General features: G+C 35.3%; 1 long non-coding RNA gene across 1 annotated transcript in view; it reads right to left on the reverse strand.

Annotated features, from left to right (window-relative positions):
* Positions 1 to 22,499, reverse strand: part of LOC143342395 (uncharacterized) — a 79,389-nt gene that overhangs the window by 46,488 nt on the left and 10,402 nt on the right. Inside the window, exon 2 of the long non-coding RNA XR_013079797.1 lies at positions 11,562 to 11,682. This is a non-coding gene — a long non-coding RNA (uncharacterized LOC143342395). The remainder of the gene's footprint in view (positions 1 to 11,561; positions 11,683 to 22,499) is intronic.

Consider the following 22,499-nt stretch of genomic DNA (forward strand, 5'->3'; position numbering starts at 1 on the left):
GACGGTTTCAATTCTAATATAATCGACTAGATTGTTGGCGACCCGTGTGTTTCTCTGGCTGTAACTATCAACTTTTATCGAGCATGACAATAATCGTACATGAAACCATGCCCTGGAAATGCTGTCGAGCATGAACCTTATAAAAACACTGTATTATGTAAAGAATAATGGCTAATACGTATGCCATGGGAAACATTTTCATATCACTATTTTATATGATTCATGTCAGTTATAATGACGTCAAATATTATTTCTTTAGACATACTTTTATTAAAAATTTAAAATAATTCCACAGAAAACTATAGAAGAAGAATCGTTTTGAACCATCGAAGAATTCTTGTTCTTCAATATCTTTAATAAATATCTCGCTTTAAATAAAACATTTCAAAACGATACAATTTTCTCACTTTTATATTAAAATTCTAATTTTCTTCAAAGAAATTGTATTGGAAGAAATATACAGATACATAAAAAATGGTCATTTTCTTGCACGACTTCTTCCTATCATTATTTACAACTTTCTATTTAGTAGAAATCGATCAGTTTCTGTTCAGAAATTTGATCAATCTAAATATTCAACGTGTCCATTGATAAAAATTTGAATTTTATTTTAATTGTTTCAGAAAATAAATTTTATTCGTAGTTTACAACAACCTAAACTCGAGAACCAGAGTATCGGTTGACATAAACTTTCCTTACGTTCGTCTTTAAGCGACACATATTAAAAATGTTTAAATTTACTATTTTTATATTTAAAAACTTTTTTGTTTCAAATCAGAAAATTATATTGACATTTATTTCTTTTTTCCTCCCATTTGAAATATCTATATTAAACTTTTTCAAACCTTGGGAGTGTAATAAATACATTTTCTAGATAAATTTTCAATACATAACATTTCAGTGTTTTTAAAGGAATGTTTAGAAAATTATATTGCATTTATTTCTTTTTTTCCCCCCATTTTAAATATCTATATTAAACTTTTTCAAACCTTGGGAGTGTAATAAATAAATTTTCTAGATAAATTTTCAATAGATAAAATTTCAGTGTTTTTCAAGGAATGTTTAGAAAATTATATTGCATTTATTTCTTTTTTTCCCCCATTTGAAATATCTATATTAAACTTTTTCAAGCCTTGGATAAATAAATTTTCTAGATAAATTTTGAATAGATAGAATTTCATGAAAGACAATAAAAAACAAATAGTAATGAAAAATAAATAGTTAGATGATGTATAATTATATTGATAAAAAGGAAATGGAGTGTTCTGGTTTGAAAGGTTAATCACTGGACGTTCCAAAGCCTAGATATGGAAAAATTTCGCGGGAAAATTAACGAGATTATAGATTGCCGTACGAGCAAAGCGATATTACGATAACATGGAAAGTGTATTAAAGATGTACGCCCCAAACGAATCAATGTCACGCAAATAGAAGTTAATACCTGTCATGGTACCACCTTACACAGAGCCATACAACTGTCGGACATTAATTCGAACGTAATCAGGCAAGTCGCTCATTAGCGCCGGTCTGCAAGCAACAATCAGTCAGTAACTGTCTCACCGCATATCTGACTCTCTATCCTGTATTATAAAGTATGCCACTATGCTTGCGCAATATATCGCAAGCCTTAATTGAAATCGCCAAGAAAGGCTAACAGTGCAATGTCTATCTCACAAATGTCTTTGGAAAATTAATATTAATGTATTTCTCTCATATTTCCGCATAGCGAATAACTGTTTCGCGCGAAAACTAATACGAAGTAAATGTAACACATCTACGGTAGAGTACCAATCATCTATTTACGTACCAAATATTTATTTCTTTGCAAATTTTTGACCGCGTTTCACTCGAAAAATACTAGTCAAAGTTTTCACCGAGGAGGATATGAGAATCGAAATATTTTTCAAAAATCGATTTCGTTTGTATCTTTATCGATAACTAATTCTTACAAACTTTGCTGAAAAGTTATTTTGTTTTTTATTAACTCTTTGTTTACCAACTATAGGTACAATGAGCATGGGTAATATATGGAGTAACTTCTCTTCGTCAAAAATTGTTTTAAAAAACCCCTGAAAATATGAACTAAACTTCAAATGCAATTAAAATGTTGCATCGAATAATACACAATGTATGTATATATTAAAATACTACTGTTCATCTTGAGTTTGAGGTGCTAGTCACCAGTGACTACTGTAACAGTTAAGACGATGAATATGCGTCTATTACCACGATCTAAACGATGAATTTTAATGAAACTTTCTATTTCCAAGTTCGATCAAAATGGTCGCCTTTTGTAGATCAATTTTCATCGGTCAATTGAAAATCATCGAAATAAAAGTTTCGTACCTAATTTTTTTTATATTATTTAGTAATTTTTTTAACGAATATGCTATTTAATAACAATTTTACTACACCTGAACGTAAACTCCTATTTAGATCAATTTTCATCGACCAATTGAATATCATCGAAATAAAAGTTTCGTACCTAATTTTTCTTATATTATTTAGTAATTTTTTTAACGAATATGCTATTTAATAACAATTTTACTATATCTTGAATTTAAAAAAAAATTGATAAATACAATAAATTTTTTAAACAAAATCTTGCAAATAAAATGAAAATTAAATTTTATACAAAAGAACAAAATAAAAATTTGTTTAAACAAAAAAAAGGAAAATTGAACGGGATCTTACTACGTACCTAAGCCATACAGAAATTCATCGAAATAAATAGTATAATAAATGTCGTGTCTCTATGTTAATTTTGCAAGTAGAATAATTGTCTCTGTTAAAAAATACATCTTCAGATCGAAAAATGGAAGAAAGTACTTGGTACGGAATACTTTCGTCCGCCACTGTGTACTTTCCGTTATTCATCAGTTGTGAGACGAAGTTGATTCGATTTCATTCAAAAAACCAAGCCTGATGAGTGTTCATTGAATCGGAGCAGCGTTCGCGCGTCTTTCAACGAAGAAAGTTGAATGCCGACTGCGGAGAAGCCTTACTCCGGTTGGTGTTTTCCTTTCTCCACGGACAGTTCATCGTTACGTCTTTCTCCCTCGCCGCCGCGACGCCGCGATGTCGTCGGTGAGCAACCGAGCGCCATCGTAATTTGTACGAATTGCACGTACGCCAAGTTCCGTACACGCTTGCGGTCGCTGGCCCGTTTCGCTAGATCCGAGCTTCGATTTAAAAATGGCCATGGCTTTCGACGGTAACCTCCCTTGTTCTTTTGCCGCGATCCAAAAATCCTAGAATACCGATCCACGGACCGACGATCTGTTGCGCTTTGACCCGTTCGAGCATTTTTCTCGATCGGTATGCCCACGCCTTCATTTCTTTACAACGATTAAACTTCTACTTTTACTGAACTTAATAACCTGCTTGCTTCAAAAACAATTTTGGACCCTCTCTGAACGCGTTTGATCGAAATTTTAAAAGAATATGTGCATGTTCGATGTTAGATTTGACGATGTTTGGTCGTATTGTGACGCAAGTTAGAAAATTGGTTATAGAAATACAGTGGAGAGTAGTTGTAATGGAGGATGAACTTAATATACATGTTATTGTATCATTTATATCGGAACAAGTTTGTAAAACACTTTGTGTCACGTTATTAGTAATAGCGTGAAACATTAGGGATCTAATTCTGGCAGCAGCGAGCTTGTGTAATTTCGTCGAGACAACAAAGTAGGCCTGAGTGCGTAGATTTTGGACGCAGCCATCACTACGTGCTCGAAGATAATATGCCGATCCATTAAACGAGCATTTCTCATTAGAAATCAGTGATATATATCATCAGAAATAATTTGTATTTCATGAGGAACTGAACTCAGGAAAACATCGATGCTTTAATTTAAACGTGTCTGTCTAATTACTAAAACCCACCTAACTCACGGCACGTAATATATATATATTTTTTTCTGCTAGTAGGAAATAATCGAAGCGGAGGTTAGTTTACGTTTATTTTCTTCTGCGGATACTTGGACCGGAAGAACAAGTCGCTTTCTGTGAATATTAAACATTAAGCCGTAAAAGCTGTAGAATCGACTTAACTTCATTACACCTGTTCGAGTCGTCGAAGCAAAAGCGACGTCTCGAACGACAAACGATCGCCTCGAGGGTACTCGAGTTTCCGGTCGATATATCTCCCGGTGTAGAGATTCCACCACACGCGACTAAACTCGCGTACAGTATTTTTCCGCCGTTACCATACGCTCGAACGTTGAAAATATTCCAGGAAACGAACCGATACGATAAATCGAATCGACCGAGGAATCGACAACGTCGTGTGACTAACGATCGATCGAACGAGAAAAGAATCGACCGGCCAGGTGTGTCGGTAAAAAAGGCCGCGCTAAATTAATAACCGTGTATTTGTAAACTCGACGCAATCGGTACACGAACCGGCGAATTCGATATTATTATTACACATACATAGTATGCAATCTTCTTCCCCCCCTCGATGCGATCCGGTCAGATAGCAACGAAATTCTACTCGTCGTGAATGTAATTGCGTCGATAGGGAACTGGTGATTTCTTTTTCAATTCTTCCCGCTTGTCGATATTATCGATTAGAGATGCTTTTCGTTTAATGAGGAAATCTCAAGCGTACCCGGTTTCCATGACACGAGAAAAAAACGAACACGCGGAAGAGACGAGACTTCCCGCCCATGTAATTTATTACAAAATTCTGTGACGGTTAACGTTTTTCTAGTTAAATTTATTGCACGGGTATAAACTTAAAAAAAAGCAGCTACAATTGCCGTAATTACACGTCTCGTTAAATTATTAACATATCTCATGCATCGTAACGTTTATCCGAGTCCTGTTTAATATATATAATTCAAAGAAATTTAAAACGATTTAATTATAAAACCGCTTTTAAATCAGTGTGCTTAATTGCTTCATAAGACCGGAGAGCAGCGGTACTGAGAGCATCTTTGTATGCAGTAGGTCATCTACGAAAAAGAGTAAATATTTTTATTTATTTCTTCTTCCGACTTCTATGGTTGGAAATAAATTTAGATACAGAACGGTAAGATGGAGAATGTAAGAAAATGCAATATTTTTTTTTTATTACACCAGTTCAGAGTTCCTCGAAACTTCAACAAGAGGTTAACGAATGGAGGATGTCAAAGTTCAAAGATAACGTTTTCGAGACTGTGTGTGTGTGACGTTTATGGCCAAAGGTGCGACTGCAAACCAACGATCTTTTTTCTCGATTTATCAATAGCCAATGAATTAACGTAATTTATCGACGTAACACGCGAGATCGCCGCTGATCGGCGGAGTAATTACACCGACGATTTACGGAACAGAATGTCGACGTGGCGGCGTAGTGTGCGCGTTATTGCAAATAGGGTAGTGTCTTCTCGTGTTTGGCGAAAAAACCAGCACGATAGAGGCGATCCTCGTCATAAGCCGGTCCTCGTAGCAAAGCGGCGACCGAAAAGAAACGCCATTACTGGAGGCACGTACTTACATTAGAAATACGATCCCCTGCCGACGATTAACGAGCTAACGTCGATCGACTGCAAACCGGTCACGTTTAACTTATTTTTCAGAGTTTCCTGTCTACGATGAGTCACAAAATTATGACACAGTGAACAATTTCATAGAACCAAACAAAACAAAAATACGGTAATACCTTTCTTGACATTTACATTTTTAACCGACCAGAGAAATTCAGACGTTTGTACAAACAAGGGTGAACTCAACGGTGACGAAAAATATTTTTCATAGAGACAAAATTTAACTTTATAAAATATATAAATATAAATTTCACTTGTTGACAATACCATCTCGTTACGTTCTGAGGTTGTTGACATTACTTCTAATTCTTATTACGTTAATTGTACTTATAGGAAAAGGAGTATTACGCGTATATCCAATATTTAGAATCGCAAAAGGCTTATAAGCGACAGACACGCGCCCCTTGGTGAAATTTCCATAACGGGGTATTATATTATGGTGCCTCGGTAGCTGGACAGGAACTTGTCACTCGTTACACAAGAACTACTAATTGGTGTCTTCCAAGAGATTTTTTCACCCTGTGTTAATGCGCAATGTCATAATTCTCGCTCGACAAGTATTTCATGTAATGGAGAAGATAATACGAGACGTTGTAACACGGTAAAAAAGATAATCTACGTGATAGTAATGTGACAAAACAGACAGTGCGTGGCTATGATACTCGCATTGAAAGTTTATCCACGGTTAGCGATGGAACCGATCCAATATACAGGGTGATCGGCCACTCCTGGGAACAATTTTAACGGGAGATTCGAGAGGCCAAAATAAGACGAAAATCAAGAATATCAATTTGTTGATTGAGACTTCGTTAAGAAGTTATTAAAAAATTAAATTACAAAAATTTCAAATCATTCAGGGAAAAATTATTTTCGATTGCGGGGGTCAATTACAATCATTTTTGGTGAATAGACATACCCCCGAAATCCTACCCACTTTCGAGAAAAAAATTCGAGTAACTGCTGAAAGTTTCGGGTGAAAAAAAAAGACTTTCGAATCGTCTGGGAAAAATTATTTTTAGTTGCAGGGGTCAATTGCAAGCATTTTTGGTCAATAGACATACCCCCGAAATCCTACGCAGATTCGAGAAAAAAATTCTTGACCGAAAATATAATGTCTGACCAAAAATGATTCCCCAAAATTTCATGCGAATCTTTAAAATGACATAACTCCTGAACGGATTGAAGGATTTTAATGTTTAAAAAAGTAAACTACGCGTATTTTGGTGGAGAATATGTAGAAATGCTAATAATATTGGAAAACTTGTTCCTTGACCCCGTAAACTGAGAAAAACATCATAAAAATGGTCCAATTTTCAAACGTCCATAACTCCTACAATAGTGAATATATTTCAATGAAACTTTTTTCTGAACTAGAGCTCATGGGTACCTACAAAAAAGTATTAGGCGACTTTTCTATAGGGCGTGAAACAAAATTACTAAAAACGAAAAACGAATTTTTAAGAAAAATCGATAGGGAGTAGGTGCCTAAATTTTTCGACGAAAAAAAAAATTTTCAAATCGTGTTGGAAAAATTATTTTCGGTTGCGGGAGTCAATTACAATCATTTTTGGTGAATACACATACCTCCGAAATCCTATCCACTTTCGAGAAAAAAATTCCTTACCGAAAATCTAATTTCTGGCCAGAAATGTCGGCCCGAATTTTCATGCGAATCTTTAAAACGTCATAACTTCTGAACGGATTGGACGATTTTAATGTTTAAAAAAGCAAACTACGCGTATTTTGATGGAGAATATGTGGAAATTCCAAAAATATTCGAAAAGTTGGTCCTTCACCCCGCAAAATGCGAAAAACCTCATAAAAATGGTCCAATTTTCAAACAGTCATAACTCCTACAATTGTAAACATATTTCAATGAAACTTTTTTCTGAAGTAGAGCTCATGAGTACCTACAAAAAAGTATTAGACAACTTTTCCGTAGGACGTTGAACAAATTTATTAAAAATGGAAAACGAATTTTTAAGAAAAATCGACAAGGGGGTAGGTGCTGATATTTTTCGGCGGAAAAAAAATTTTTTAAATCGTTCTGAAAAAATTATTTTCGGTTTCAGGGGTCAATTACAATCATTTTTGGTGAATACAAATTTCTTCGAATTCCTTCACACTTTCGAGAAAAAATTCAGGAAGGTGGATAAATTTTTCGACAAAATTCAAAAATTTCAAATCGACCTAAAAAAATTATTTTCGGTTGCAAGAGTCAATTACAATCATTTTTGGTGAATACACATATCCTCGAAATCCTACGCAATTTCGAGAAAAAAATTCTTGACCGAAAATATACTATGTAGCCAGAAATGTTTCTATAACTTTTTAACGAAGCCTCAATCAACTAATTAGTATCCTTGATTTTCATCTTATTTTGGCCTCTAGAATCTCCCATTAAAATTTTTCCCAGGGATTACCGAACAGCCTGTATAATGTGCAACTTTAATTTTCTCAAGATTCTTAATTTTTCCCAATTACCAGACATACATAGGATTGCAGAATTGATTATCTTTTTTTAAGAAGTATTTTAAAAAAATATGAAACAAATCCTGTGCATCGATAGCTCACAACAGAACTAAGTAACTACAATAGTATGTTAATACGCTGCTTCGAAACGTTTAAGGAATCATATTACTGATAAATTCATGAACACAAATCAAGTTTTAGAAATTAAGTAAACACTACATATTTCATGTAATAATTTACATATTCATCGGAATGTCTACTTAGTTCTCCAACACTTTAACACATTCACTGCCAATGCCATGCATATATGTATGACACTAATGTTTCGGTTACTGCGGCGTCATTTTCTTAAAGCATTGAAAGAAAAATAACAATATGTAGAAATTCTGATGGGTGTTTCAAAGTGTTTCGTACAAAGTTTGAAGATAAAGATATTGAATAGGGATATTTTTTAGATTCAAGCAACAAACGGTTTGTTAAGAGATTACAGCTGTTTCATAAAATTGAATGGTACGTTCGAAACATTGCTTTAAATTAAGAAATACAAATTTAAGTATGTGTATAGTAAAGTATAAAATAACATGCAGCAGTACCCAAGTAAAATTTCATGAAATCGATTTGCCAATTAAGTATTATAAAAAACACATTATTGAAAAGAAAATCACTTTGATAATTGCCCCTTTAGGAATTTTCAATGATACGAAATGTTCCCACAAAATACATTCGAGATTCGACTACCTATAAATATACATATACCACTCGTACCTCAGAAGTATCGGTAAGAATATCAAGGACTATGTTCCGAAGATAAAGTCACTTAACTGCTGCATACCTAATTACTTTTAACACATTATTCAATTTATATTCGTCCAGCTTCCGATACCAGTCGGTAAAAAAACGGTAGTTGCCCCGAAGGTAAACGGTCTAGTAGAATGCATTTCTAATTATTTCCAGCGGTGCAAGTAGTGCAAAAATACACGGTCTTCTAATACCGACCGAGCCCCTATCGGTAAGTATATCGAACGCCTCCGAAGATAAAAACTCTAGGACTCATCTAGTAATTTTTCAACGCTACAAAAATGTTAAAAATAAACAGATCCATCCGTGTCCCGGTACCTATCAAACGTCAGAAATATCGGTGAGAATATCAAGTTCCCAGGTGCTCGACATTCCGTCACAAGATATCCATCAAATGAAATAGAAAAAAGAGTTATTAAGCGGACGCCAAAGTCCCCGACACCGACACTCGGAAATCCCATTAAACCTTCTCTACGCACTGTCAGTTCCCCGCGAGCCTCAAAAAATAATCAACGAAAAGGATCGCCGCGCGAATGTCGGTAACTGGACAATAAGAGGCAGGACGAGCAAGGTGGGAGGCAGGGGTGGAGGTGGGGTGGGGGTCATTTTTCTGGAGCATCGTCGGATCCTAGACCCGCGGCTGCCAGGAAGGACTCGTTTCGTTTCGCGTTACGTACAGAAGTATTCTGAACGCGTGGCCGACGGGGAGACGAAGGAGACAAAGACGCGACGAGCGAGACGGAGCAACGAGAGAAAGGAGCGACTCCTATCTTCTCGCGGCACAGTTCAACTGCGAAGGTCGGTCAATGGCCAACGTCGGCTAACAGCCACCAACTGACGCGTGGAGGGGAGAGAAAGATCGTGGTCGGTGGAAACGAGAACGCGAACAGACGGAGAGAAAGAGATAGAGGAAGGAAGGCTGGAGGGGAGGGGAGGGGGGAAAACAGGCGACGTAACTCGGATGGTACCAGAATATCATTACGTTCAATTGCTATACGACGACGTCCAAGCGATCAGATGGTACATGTCAATGCACGTGCGTTCGGAGAAAAAAGGATTGACACTGGGACTGCCAGTCTACGGCCACTGTAACAAGATTATTCGAGTTCGCGTCAACAACACCATCTACCACCGGGATTCCACGTCCCTCGGAACGCGGAAATTTCTTCTTCGCGGCAAAACATTACCGGACGACGAGAGCCAATCTCTACGCGACGCAGATTGCTATGCTTCTCGCTGTGCTGTCTCAGAGTCGCTCGTATTCGGAAAAACGGTTTGCCCTCTGCCATCCAAACGAGGAATTTCCCTCGACGCGGCGCGACGGTTGATTCTCCCTGGACGACGACAGGATGCCCGCGACAATAAGCGACTTTTTAGAGCCGGGGACGGGAATATCGATTTCATGGAATTCGATCAAAAAATTTTGCGTTACAGCTGGAGGTAAAGCATTTCGATTTTGCAAAGATATAAAAGACGACTGCTTAACATGTTAACTTCCACGCCATTTGCCCATGTCCAAAGATGTCCTCAACATTTGTCGAAATTTTGAATTTGTTATTTACAATTTTACTAGTTTAGGGGATTCCCATTCTAAACAATATTGCAACACGTTCGAACGGTCAAAAGTGCCGGTCACCGGTGACCACCGTGGCAATCAACGTGTTAATTTTGTTAACCACTGGAAAACACCTAATCTAATTAAACAAATTTTATATATGAATATTTTAAAACTCTTTATGTAAGAATTGTACGAAGGGGCTTTTACTACGCACACAAAAACTTTTATACAAGTGTGAGAGGGGGGGTCGGAGATTTTTTCAACAATTCGCAAAGTTAAATACCATTTTATAATTGACTATCTCGTTAGCCGTGTTGTAAGACAGTAATAAAATCACCACTGGTGTCCGACGTTCGAGATTAATGCTTGTTTAATAATTTTTAGGAACTTCCATCCTCCTAGAGACTAAACACGATGTTTTTACGATCGTAAGATAAATATGTGCGTGGACGATAATTAGAATTTACCAAAGCAACTGGCTGACTGGGATCTCGTCGAAAAACTATGTTTCATAGACGATCAAAAATCGAAGATAATTATCTACGGTGGACGTTAACGTTTCGTTTTCCTTTCACGAACTATAAAACGGCTTTACGTAATAAGAATGCCACGGTTTCACTTAACCGCGCGTTTCAAAGCAGGCCAAGTTATTTCATTCATCGTTTCTTGCAATAGACGCCAACGACACGCGTTCTCATTGATTAAACTACCAGAAGGAAAGGCAGCCGTGACGACTTCCTAACGATTACGACGAACCACGATACTCGTTATCAAGCATAATAATTTTCAGAGACCAGCCAAGCAGTACAGATTAGACGAATACAACGAAGCAATAGCGATCATCGTTTCCCCAAAGTTTAAATCGTTATTCTCGTTTCGATCGTACGATATAGTGAGTGTAATGACCACGGATAAGCGCATTCGGGATTATATGCGTCAAACGGTCGCTATTAATAGCTACTAATTGTATTAATACCAGTTAGTACTTTTACGTGTTTGCACAACGTGTTGGAGACATCTACCGACTCAGCGTCAACAGCGAATTATTTTTATCGATCGTTTCTTTTTTTTTTTTATTCGACGCATTCTCCGCGTGACGAATTAATAACTTTAATCGTACTAAGTGCGGTAAATTTCTTTCGACGGAAAGCACGACAGACGAAGCTGCGAACATTAATCAATTATTTTTTGCTAGTTACCGCGTGTAGTACTTGCGAGTGGTACTGGTTTACGGGTTCCGCATTGAAATAAATTTCCTTGAATCCCTCCTTTTTCTTCTTTATCTTCTTCTTACACCGTGTTAACATTCCATCGTAGTGTCTAGAAGCAGAAGGGTGGTATAATGTAGTTTATTAGCCGAGAAACATTACTTGCAAACGTGTTCCAATGGCCACGATCGATGCTAAAGCTCCGGAAAGAAGATTCTACTTTGCGAAGAATTTTCTTTATTAAAATTCTTCCAGCATTCGCAACAAATATGTGTATAACGTAAACGAGACACTAACAATTTATGGGATAATTGGAATAGGTGGAAATTCCGAAACGGGGTTGAAATCTTCCGTTCTTTTTGCGGTGAGAAATGTCAATTGGAAACAAATTTTATACCATAGAATAATATTTGTTTAATATTTATAATGATCGATATAATTAATAAGTTAGAAAGTAAGCTATTCTTATTATTCACGATACGAGTCATCTTCAAAGTTAATTTGTTTAAAAAAGGAACTTTATATTTTTGTAAAATCAATCATAGATGATTCTAAAAAATTCCAAAATATGTTTTAATTAAGAAATGTAATGTACACTTAAACCACACTAATAACGTGCACCAAAAGTGCAGTGATTAATGCATTTTGAAAAAATATTGTTTTGAAATGTAACGATTATCTTCGATTAAAAATAGTATTAAAGTGACGCGTTGAAAAGCGTGGTGACGCGTTCGTCTCTGTTAATTTCCAAAGCGTATCGCTAACAGCAGACCACACCGAGCACGTTATGAAACAAGATAGTGCGTTTCATAATATTTCTTGATCGCTTATATAGAATTTATCGAAGCTTTCGATGTAATAAAAAATATATGTTTTATTCATGGCTCGATGCGATCGAAAAACATTGATTTTCGTTCCACTCCGAGAACAGGTCGACGATGTTATACTGCGAATTGTCGATAATTAACAAACAGATAGCTGCCGTGAACGCAAATAGAGTCAGAGGAAATGTACTTTATTGACTAAACTTAGTTCAAGCCTGATATTTTATTGAGAACTCTCGGACACGTGCATCGCTCTGATGTTCTAATTGAGATAACAAATTCGTTAACGCGATAATGATAAAATATTCTTTATCCAAATAATTGAATGGAAACCTTATCGACTGTCATTCACGTAAAAATGTCGTAATTATTACTGCAATTCTATTCTTTGACTTATAAATTTGATTTATAAATTGTCCTTTGCTCTTTGATTTATAAATTATAATAAGCGATAAATTCGTTCGAATCGTCTGGATGGTTACGTTTTCACAAAAAAAATGTTGCACCTTACTATGCAAAAACATAATTAATCGATAGGATCAATTCTTATTTAGCAAAACAATACAAACACGATCAGGGAAAGGTTTAAAAGATTGCCATTAGAAAAAGTCTGAATTACTTATAAATAATGAACCTTATTGAATTTTTTCTAGAAATGTTAGAATAACAAATTATATCGATACTCTCTGTGTCCATTATTAAACCTGCATCTTAATCTTTTTCCTATCTCCTACCCTAATTTCACACTTGTCAGGCATGTTAGCTGTTCTTATCCTTTTATTCGTTACCTCCCTTTTCACTTCAATGAAGAGTAGCTGCCACCATTATTCCTTTAAAATTCTTATAAAAAATTCCAGAAGCCTAATCACATCTCCAATATACCATTTGATACTTTATGTACTGTTTTTAAAACTGTTAATGTACAAAAATACTGATAGAAATTACATCGATACAAGATTAACATCATCAGTGACGAAGAAATCGTCTGTCGCCATAATGATCACAAGTTTCTTCGAGGACGAGGAAAAAATAATTGCAAATTAGCCATGACACGTTAAACGCTCGTTTGCTGTCAGATTTACAAAATTCATTCGGTGAAAAATCATTAAAAAACATTAAGCATGAAATCGTACAACCGAGTCCGAGGATTAACCAGGTATACACTAATAATTAGACGTTGCAAAAATGTAAAACGAATTGATATTCGACCAAAAAGTTCCACGTAACCGCGTAACTCAAGCTCTTTAATCGCGTTACGATCTCATAAACTATTTCGTTCGTTCCGTGACCAGAAACCCGAAGAATTCTAATAAATTCGTCGCGACGCCAATCAGGAATCGCGAATATGATTTCATGCGAATTAGAAACGCGACCAACGTACCGCGGAACTCGTTTTTGCGAATGAAAAATTTGGCGAACGGAGCCGGCAACGTTCGAATCTCACCTGTCAGCTTTTAATCGTCCGTGTGAAAAACGATAAAAAATGTATCGAAAGTGACGACACGGGTGTTCCATGTCACTACGAAAAAAAAAGTGGGCGTCTTTACACACTTCATCCGCATGCTGAGGGCAATGTGAAACCGAAACGCTGTCAACCGAGATCCTAACAAGGTCGTGTCAAGACCTCCGATTTCAAGTGCGACAAAAAGCTGCCCGTCGTGCAAGACGAATTATACATGGGAGAAACGATTAATCACGGATCATGAAACAGGCTTTCAAGTATTGGGCTGGTCCATATGTTCCCGCTATTTTTTCAATCCGCTAATTTTTATTACTGCTTCTAACTGCAAGTTTCCTATTGTTTTTAAACGCGACGTTCCAGATAATTCAGGAGCCATTGCAAAGCAGAGTTTTCACAGATTTCGCGTCCAAAATTTCCTGTTTTGACGCAAGCAATGGGTTTAAATTGGCAGATCATCTAGGCAATGGTACTAGCGATGGATCTAAGCGAATAACTCATTCGATGTTGAATCGCCACTTCATTTTTCAACATTATGAAACGAATTATTTCGACTTTATCGAAATTTCAGGATTACAATACAAATATACGTATACAGAGTAATTATATGGGATAGGGACACTTTGAAAATTATTACCAGTCATGATACGGATCATGCATTTACTTAAAAATTTAGTATTAACCGGAAGGCAGTCTTGGGTAGTCCATTTTGATCCAAATCTAAATTTTATAACTTTATAATTCAAGATTTTTAATTGAATTTTTGCATTACTGTATTTGCAAATTCCTTATTTATTATTGTCATTAATTTTGTAAGCTTGCTTACTATTTATTAAACACTGGCACTTTACAACACTGAAATAAACTATTCAGATTGGTCTAAATAGTAAGTATTTAAACAGTTTATTGAAATACTAATTTTATCATTGAAATGTTTAATTATTGAGAAACTATGGGCATACATAGAAATACTATACGAGATATTTGCAAAATCTTGTCGGTACTACTGCATATGATAAATTATGAAATTTTGCAAATATCTCGAAAACTAAAGTCGAGCAAAGGTTATATGTATAAGAAGGACTTGTTTGGAATGTCAAGTCCTATAACATAATTCCAAATAATTACTATATTACCTATGTTTGGATTATAATCCCGAAAGATAAATTCGAAATGATACAATTTTGTTTTAGCAATGGATTTAAGTCTATAGCTCTCATAAAAAGATGAAGAGTGGAAAATCGAAAATTTACTACGAATAAGTTTTACTTATTTTATGTTGAAGCTTGAAGTTATTAACGTGCTACACAAGTTGTAAACTTATGTCATTTCAATAAAATTAATTTACTGCTAACCGATAACCATTTAATGTTAGAGATTGAAACCGTATGCATGGATTGAAATACTATTTCAAATAAAATACAATCTGCTTTTATAAAATAGCCAAGTCGTCTAAGCTTCTCGAAGCCAAGCGAACAGGATTTTCAAGACGCTCGATATTAGTTTTGACGATGCCGACCGATTCATCGAGGATATAAAAAGGAGATTGCTCGTTTTACACGCGTAGTACGAGTTAGGGGTTTGAAACTGGACACTAAGTAAGCATATTCTTATTTCGATCGTGCGCATCGTGCGAATAAAACCATCTCGAAACGTTTTGCTTAGCGATCGGATCGAGTGAATAGTCCTTTCATGGAGTGAATGCAGTGATTGTAGGCAATCGCAGTTTTTGGCTCGATTACGTTTCAATTTTATTTTTCTAGATTAAAAAAACCGATCCTAAGTCGGTTATCCAAATCGTCGTTTCGCGATTTCGAGTGCTGAATCCACCGTTGAAAAATATATACTTTGAGCGTCTTCGTTTTCTCTCTCCTTCGATCTTTAAAATGTATATTAGTAATTTATATTAGATAGACAAGAATATAAAAATTTGAATAATAAGAGAGTGTGCTTTCTAAGTTTCCAAATTCTATCCAAAATTTCATAACAATTTTAATATTATAATTATTTAATATTTCCATTAATAGCCAAGTATTATTCACGTGAAACAAAATTTTTTACCAGAACGATCACCCTCAAACGCAACAAAAATTATCTGACACCTGGGGTGACGTATACACCGTGTTACGTTTGAGAATGATCGTTCATTCGGTGGAAAAATAAAAAGTAGAGGAGATGCGAAACAACAAAGACGATTGCATGTAATTATGTCTGGCAATGAGACACTTCGTGGGACGTAATCCCATTTTTCTTGATTCTATCCATGGAAAAAAAAAAGAAAAAATATCCCATCCATCATCTAGAGGTCCTCCTGTACCGAAACCACTCGAGACTTTCATGCAGTGTGAACAGAGGCTGAAGATCAAGATTCATGTCGAGATCTATCCAGACGGACAAACGCATCAGAGTGTTCTTAAGTGGCTCTTGACCTCGTACTTCTATAACTTTACATATATGTATGCATGTCTAACCTCCAGCATACGAGTCTTTATTAGTGATAACGTCATCCCTTAGAATTTGATGGCTATACAATCGAGACGCGTATCGCTTACAAACGAAAAAGAAACTAGGTATTTACGGTCATTGAAAATTGTCCATGACCTTCCCTTTTCTAACTCTGTTCACAGAATCTAATCTATAAACGTTCAAACCCGTGAAAAAATATTGCACATACATTATATGCAGACAAAAATAGAGTATAATCTCTTCTAAAAGTGAATGAAAATTTCTGGTGATATTTAGAATAAATAAGTCACTATAAAAATCGGCCATTTTGTCTTCCATATTAAGTCTCAGTAAACTTCCCTACTTTAAATTTGTCTCTTACAAAGTTAATTTAATTCTATAATAATTTACATGTGATAATTTCTTCTAAAAATGAATGAAAATTTCTGTTAGCATATAGAATAAATAAGTCACTACAAAAATCGGCCATTTTGTCTTTTATATCAAGTCTCAGTAAACTACCCTACCTTAAATTTTTCTCTGACGAAGTTAATATCATTCGTGAAATTATTACATAACAATTTTACCATATTCCATATCGTAACACATAACAAACATTAAAGATTTCCATCGTTGAAGTCGATATTGCACGCCCCGGTGACTCACGATTAAAGATAGAGTATTAGTTACAAACTTTCACAATGGACAACCGATAACAGCGACACCCACGTCGCAAGCTTTGCGACTGGTATTAAAAAAAAATGGTGAACGACGTTCGGATTGGTCAATTTTGGCGCGGGAAATGAAGCGTGACATTTGCTGAAACGTCACGTTCTTTGCGAGACATCCGAGACCTAGCACTGCACGGACAAAAGCGTTGCATTATCGATGCAACGAGATACGATGAACCTTTCTAATTATAATAAGTATGATGGATACGTGCTCGTCTAGGAAATGCAGATTACCATTTTTCTCATTCAGTGGCCGTGTCGCCAGCTTGGCGTGAATTACACCTGCGTCTATGTCATCCTAGACTAGTTGACCGAAAAAAATAACCCACACGGTTACCGCAGATAACACTGGCACGAGTAATAGTAAATAGGTCAGTCACCTTCGTAGATACACTGGCTGTTATATAAATCTTCAGACTCTAACGCAACACCATAAAGTGCCATATCGTCGCGACTTACTTTATCGTAGACCACGATTCTGTATAAAGGTCGCCACGAACGGTGTCCCCGTGGCCAAATTCACCGCGAGAAACACATATTTCTGGCGGTTTCCGTAAACCACGCGATCTGTCGTCCTCATTAACACAGTCACTGCCACAACAAAACCGTACAATTCTCCAAAAGACTAAAATTTTCATGTTAAACCATTGTAAACCACGTAACCTAAGATTGATTTCGGTATTTATTTTTGTAACCTTGCAAAAATTCACAAATCTATTTTTCTCGACATCTCAACTTGACAATTTCTGTAGTTCGTGACCTAAAATTTGTTCCAGTAGTTATTTTGATAATCTTTCCCTCGGCGTCTCAACTTGACAATTTACTTTTCTAGTTCATATCCTAAAATTTATTTCAATAATTATTTTTTTAACCTTACTAAAATTGACAAGTCCCATCTAAATCTATTTCCCTCGATGTCTCAACTTGAGAATTAATTTTTCTAGTTCATAATATAAAATTTCAGTACTTATTTTTTAACCTTCCTAAAATTTACGAATTCTATTCAAATTTATTTCCCTCGTCATCTCAACTTGAGAATTAATTTTTCTATTCTAATTTCGTAGGCTTCACATACGGTTTTTATTAATTAATTTGTAATATATGAAAGAAAATGCATGTATCGTTATGTATAATTAATTACGTATATACCACAAAGACATCCTGAGAATATATATATAAAAAAAAATGGAATTCGTAGTGTTTGATGAACGAAAATTAAATTGTTTTTGAAGCGTGCTATCTTCTTGTTCCGCAATGTACACCAACAGACAGCAAAGGGTTTAGTAAAATACTCCGTCAGAAAACATTAACGTCTTCCAAACGGCATTTTATGGTGATTATACTGACACAGGCATTCTTTTTCGTTGGCAGTACCTGTCCATTACGCAAACTTAATCCAGGTTCACGTTTAACGGATTAACAATCAATCGATCGTTTTTCTTTTTTGTCATTTTTATGCATTCGCTGCCATTCTTCATTTGGAAAGTCGTTCGTTACAGATCACGCTATATTTCCGGTTATTGTATAATATTTAATCTGACACATGGTTTTAATTCAACTACAAATAAAATTTATTAAACATACGTAAAGATGTTAATTTAGGACTCAAATTGTATGTAAAGCGAATAAATTTAAAAATATTTAATAGAAGCCTTCGTGAAAAATTGTATTTTCGAATGTTCTCAATGAAAATAACAAAATTCGTCTCAAACATTTCTTTATTGGATGTTTCCATTAAAAAATAGTCAATGTTTCGACTTATAGCTGCGATATTTGATTTTCGATTCGATTCGATTTGACTTATTCGATTCCTCAAATGTTCAAAACGTCATAACGATATTGCAGATCAAAATAAACTTTAATTTGTGTCCATTTCAAAGAAAGTAAATCGTTTCTGAAAAATTTAAAAATGAATTTGTTCCTCGGCGAATGAAATTCGATCGATCAATCGCATTTCCATTAATATTAATTACCGACTTTCAGAATCTGTAGATTCGTCTCCGGTAACTTACGTAACAACGTCTAAGAAGTTGAATTCATCTCGTCTAAATTTTGCGAACCGACATTCCAAAATAAATGCAGCTGCGTAACATTCGTCATACGTTTCGCGTGTATTTTTTTTACGACAGTCGAGATATTTAACCTTTTTTGAGACCTTCTTAACAATAACGATTACAATAATTTTCGATGATTAATTTCATGTTTAAAACAGTGTGACTGCTAGCTGTGTTTGCCGTAGCCTTTTCAATGCTACACAATACAATCATATTTCACACAATGGCCGTACGTTGTAATAGAAACGACACTATCGGTTCTAAGCACGTAGAAAGTTTCGCAATCGTCCACTATTTTACACGGTAAAAAGTATAGATTTATTCCTAGATCGTGTTCTGCCACGAAACAAGATAAATTGTTTAAATAAAACTTTCGTTCGCGACTATTAAACGATTCCAGTGGATTAGAATGATCGTGTCACGTCACTTCCTTCAACTACAAGTTTAATAACCTCGTCTGATAAGTACGAATAGCAATGAATAGCTACAATTACACGTACGATAGACAAGCATTAAACTATTTTAAACACCGTTCAATTGTCGAGGCCGGTATAGTCTAGACGGCAGTAAAGATTACGTAACCTTTCATAAGGAAATCGATGAGATCTACGATCTATGAACTTTTGTCAGAATGCTCGTTCAACTCTTGCATACGTCGCGACGTTAAATTTTTCAATGATTCGAAATAACTTGGAAAATTCCATTCAAAATGTTCTTACATAGGCTCTGTCGTGTATAAATAGAAACCTTCGCGGTCTTTAATTATTGTAGCCCCGCAAATTAGTCGAATAGATAGATGCTCGCTTATAATACGCGGAAGAAATTCATCCAACGGCCAAAATTAACCACCGGGCACTTTGCCATTTGTATAAATTTCTCGTTGGACCTTTAACCTCGATGCACTCGATCTACGAAGAAATATCGCCACCGTTGTCAGATTAAGCATTTGCGTTAATCTGCCATCACGAACAATTAGTAATTTACAGAACATTTCTATCGTTGTCTGTGCACGACGAATCTATTTGCAATCGTGAATGAAGCGAGAATTGAACATTCAAACTAATACAGTTTCTTCGGAAATTAGAAAAATTCATTTAATATAAGTTTTCTTGTTCCTTAAAACTACCACGTTGCATTAGTTTTAACACCAAGCTCTTTGCACAAATATGACTGCACCTTACGAACGACGAATTCATTCGAAGAGATTTTGTGAATTGCTTCGCTTTTTGCAAATGAACTCCAACGTTTGTCAAAGAAATAGAGAGTAGGCGAACTGCATAATGGATGTGAAAATATAGTTTAAAATGCAATTAATTTTGTTACGATCCTTTGTGCAGGACAAAGCGTTGTTACAAGACAAGTTTGTTCTGCTTCCGTTTATTACTGTCCATTACAATGTGGTTAATATTTCATGAACTGTATCTACTTCCTTGACAGTGTGCATCAATTGTTTAGCACGAGTTCAAGATGTTACACTGCACTGTAACAGTGTTTCTCAAACTTCGTAACAGAAACTTTTTAAAAAACGTTTATGTATCGAAGATTTTTATTTATTTTCGATATATAATATATTTTCTTATTCGTCGTATTTTGTTTTTTCATTTTATTTTCTTCTATTTATGAAATCGAATTATTATTATTAAATAATAACAAGAAACACTGAGACAAAGGAAAATGGAGATCACTTTTAAAATAAGCAAATCACACGACTTAAGTCGCTTGCAACAAAATCCCTGATTGAAACTCCGCGAATAATTTTGCGGGCATGCAAATAATTCCACAAAGCCAGATGTAAATTTGACACACGAAGGCTCGCCTTTGAAATATTAAATCGGTATTTAGAGAATCTAATATTGAAATTAAGCGCAATGTTGCATAGTAAATGCACGCATTACCATAAAAATGAGCTTGAAAAGATTGGCGACACGAGTGTTTTTTTCTCATTTGGCCTAAATCCGTCTTTGCCACGGCGACGGAGGCGACGAAACTGAAAGGGAATAACTAACGATGCAGCTCCTCGTTCGTTTCTTCTCATAGCACTTAAATCACGATGTAAGAAGATTACAATCAGTGTACATGACTACTTTGGCCGGAGGCACAGTCGAAAATTGAACACAATAGGCTGTACTACAAGGCATAGGTTGCCTATCAATGGCAAGGTTTACGAAAAGAACGCGTGTAAGTGTGATTGGCCACACCCAAATCTCAAAATATGACGACTTTAGACTTATGCCTCTAATAAAATATAATTGAAATCTAGTCATTGTGCTTTTGTGCTACGTTGAAAATATTTCATGGTTATAGGACCACCTTTCACAGAACGACAATTTAGTTTTAACATTCTTTCGATGTTTCTTGCTAAAGATTATTTAGAAGACAGGAACAGAGACGACTTTATTTTAAGAACAAATTTCGCTTACTTCGTATCTCGTTGGCACGACTCTTTCACTAAAAGTTATATTGGTGAAAGAAATAAAAGTTACTAAAAATCAGGATGTTGACTCTCGGTGTCCATTTTTTTTCCAAGAAATTAATTTATGTAATGCAAGTTCCTGTCATTTAACTAAAATTCATGTCTTGTTCTGCTTTAAGTATATTTATATCTTGTGGTTGAAAACGAAATAGTCAATGATTAAAATTATCTTGATCAACCTAAAAGTCAGAATACATTTTGTAATAATTGAAATTCTATTTTAGCATAAAACTCTAAGGTTATGTAATAAATTAATTATAAATAAAATTTTGTTTTGATTGATAACAAAAAAATTTGTTAGAAAAACACGAAATCATGAAAATAATAAAATATCGTAATAATTTTGAAACAAACGATATTTCTAAGCCAACCAAGTTGCATTTTGATAACTAATAATTTCGGTACTAAATTATTTTAAAAAATTACGACACGTCTCGTAAGAAATAGTTTAAAAGTCAGATTTGTATCTCAAAAACTTCAGACTCCAACAATTGTTACGCAACAGCGACGTAATACAACTGAATATTTCAATGAAAAAATTCAGTCACGAACAATAAAAACCTTGAAGATTATTTAGAAAAAATTTTTATTTGTATTGTTCCGCAAGAAACTCTCAGTATGGTAATTAGTGGGTCATTTCTCAATGATACGTCGTAAATTTTCATTGCCTTGTATAATTCATGACTGTCTCGCGGACAACACGCATGAAATTTGTTGGGCAAAATAGGATGGCATACTTATTACACGCCATTTCGCCGTAACTCAAAATACTTGAAGAAGATAAATAGAAACTGTATTATCCGTGACTTATGCTACCCGAGCCGCCTTGTATTGTGCATTATATCATCGCCCTGTTTGCTTTATCACAATGAAAGTGGCTCGTTGTAAAGCCCGTTGCTGCAATGGCAATAAAATATGGTTCATCGCGGTCACGATCAGGTAA

The sequence above is a fragment of the Colletes latitarsis genome, chromosome 1 (genome assembly GCF_051014445.1).
Source record: "Colletes latitarsis isolate SP2378_abdomen chromosome 1, iyColLati1, whole genome shotgun sequence".
Classification (NCBI taxonomy): Eukaryota; Metazoa; Arthropoda; class Insecta; order Hymenoptera; family Colletidae; genus Colletes; species Colletes latitarsis.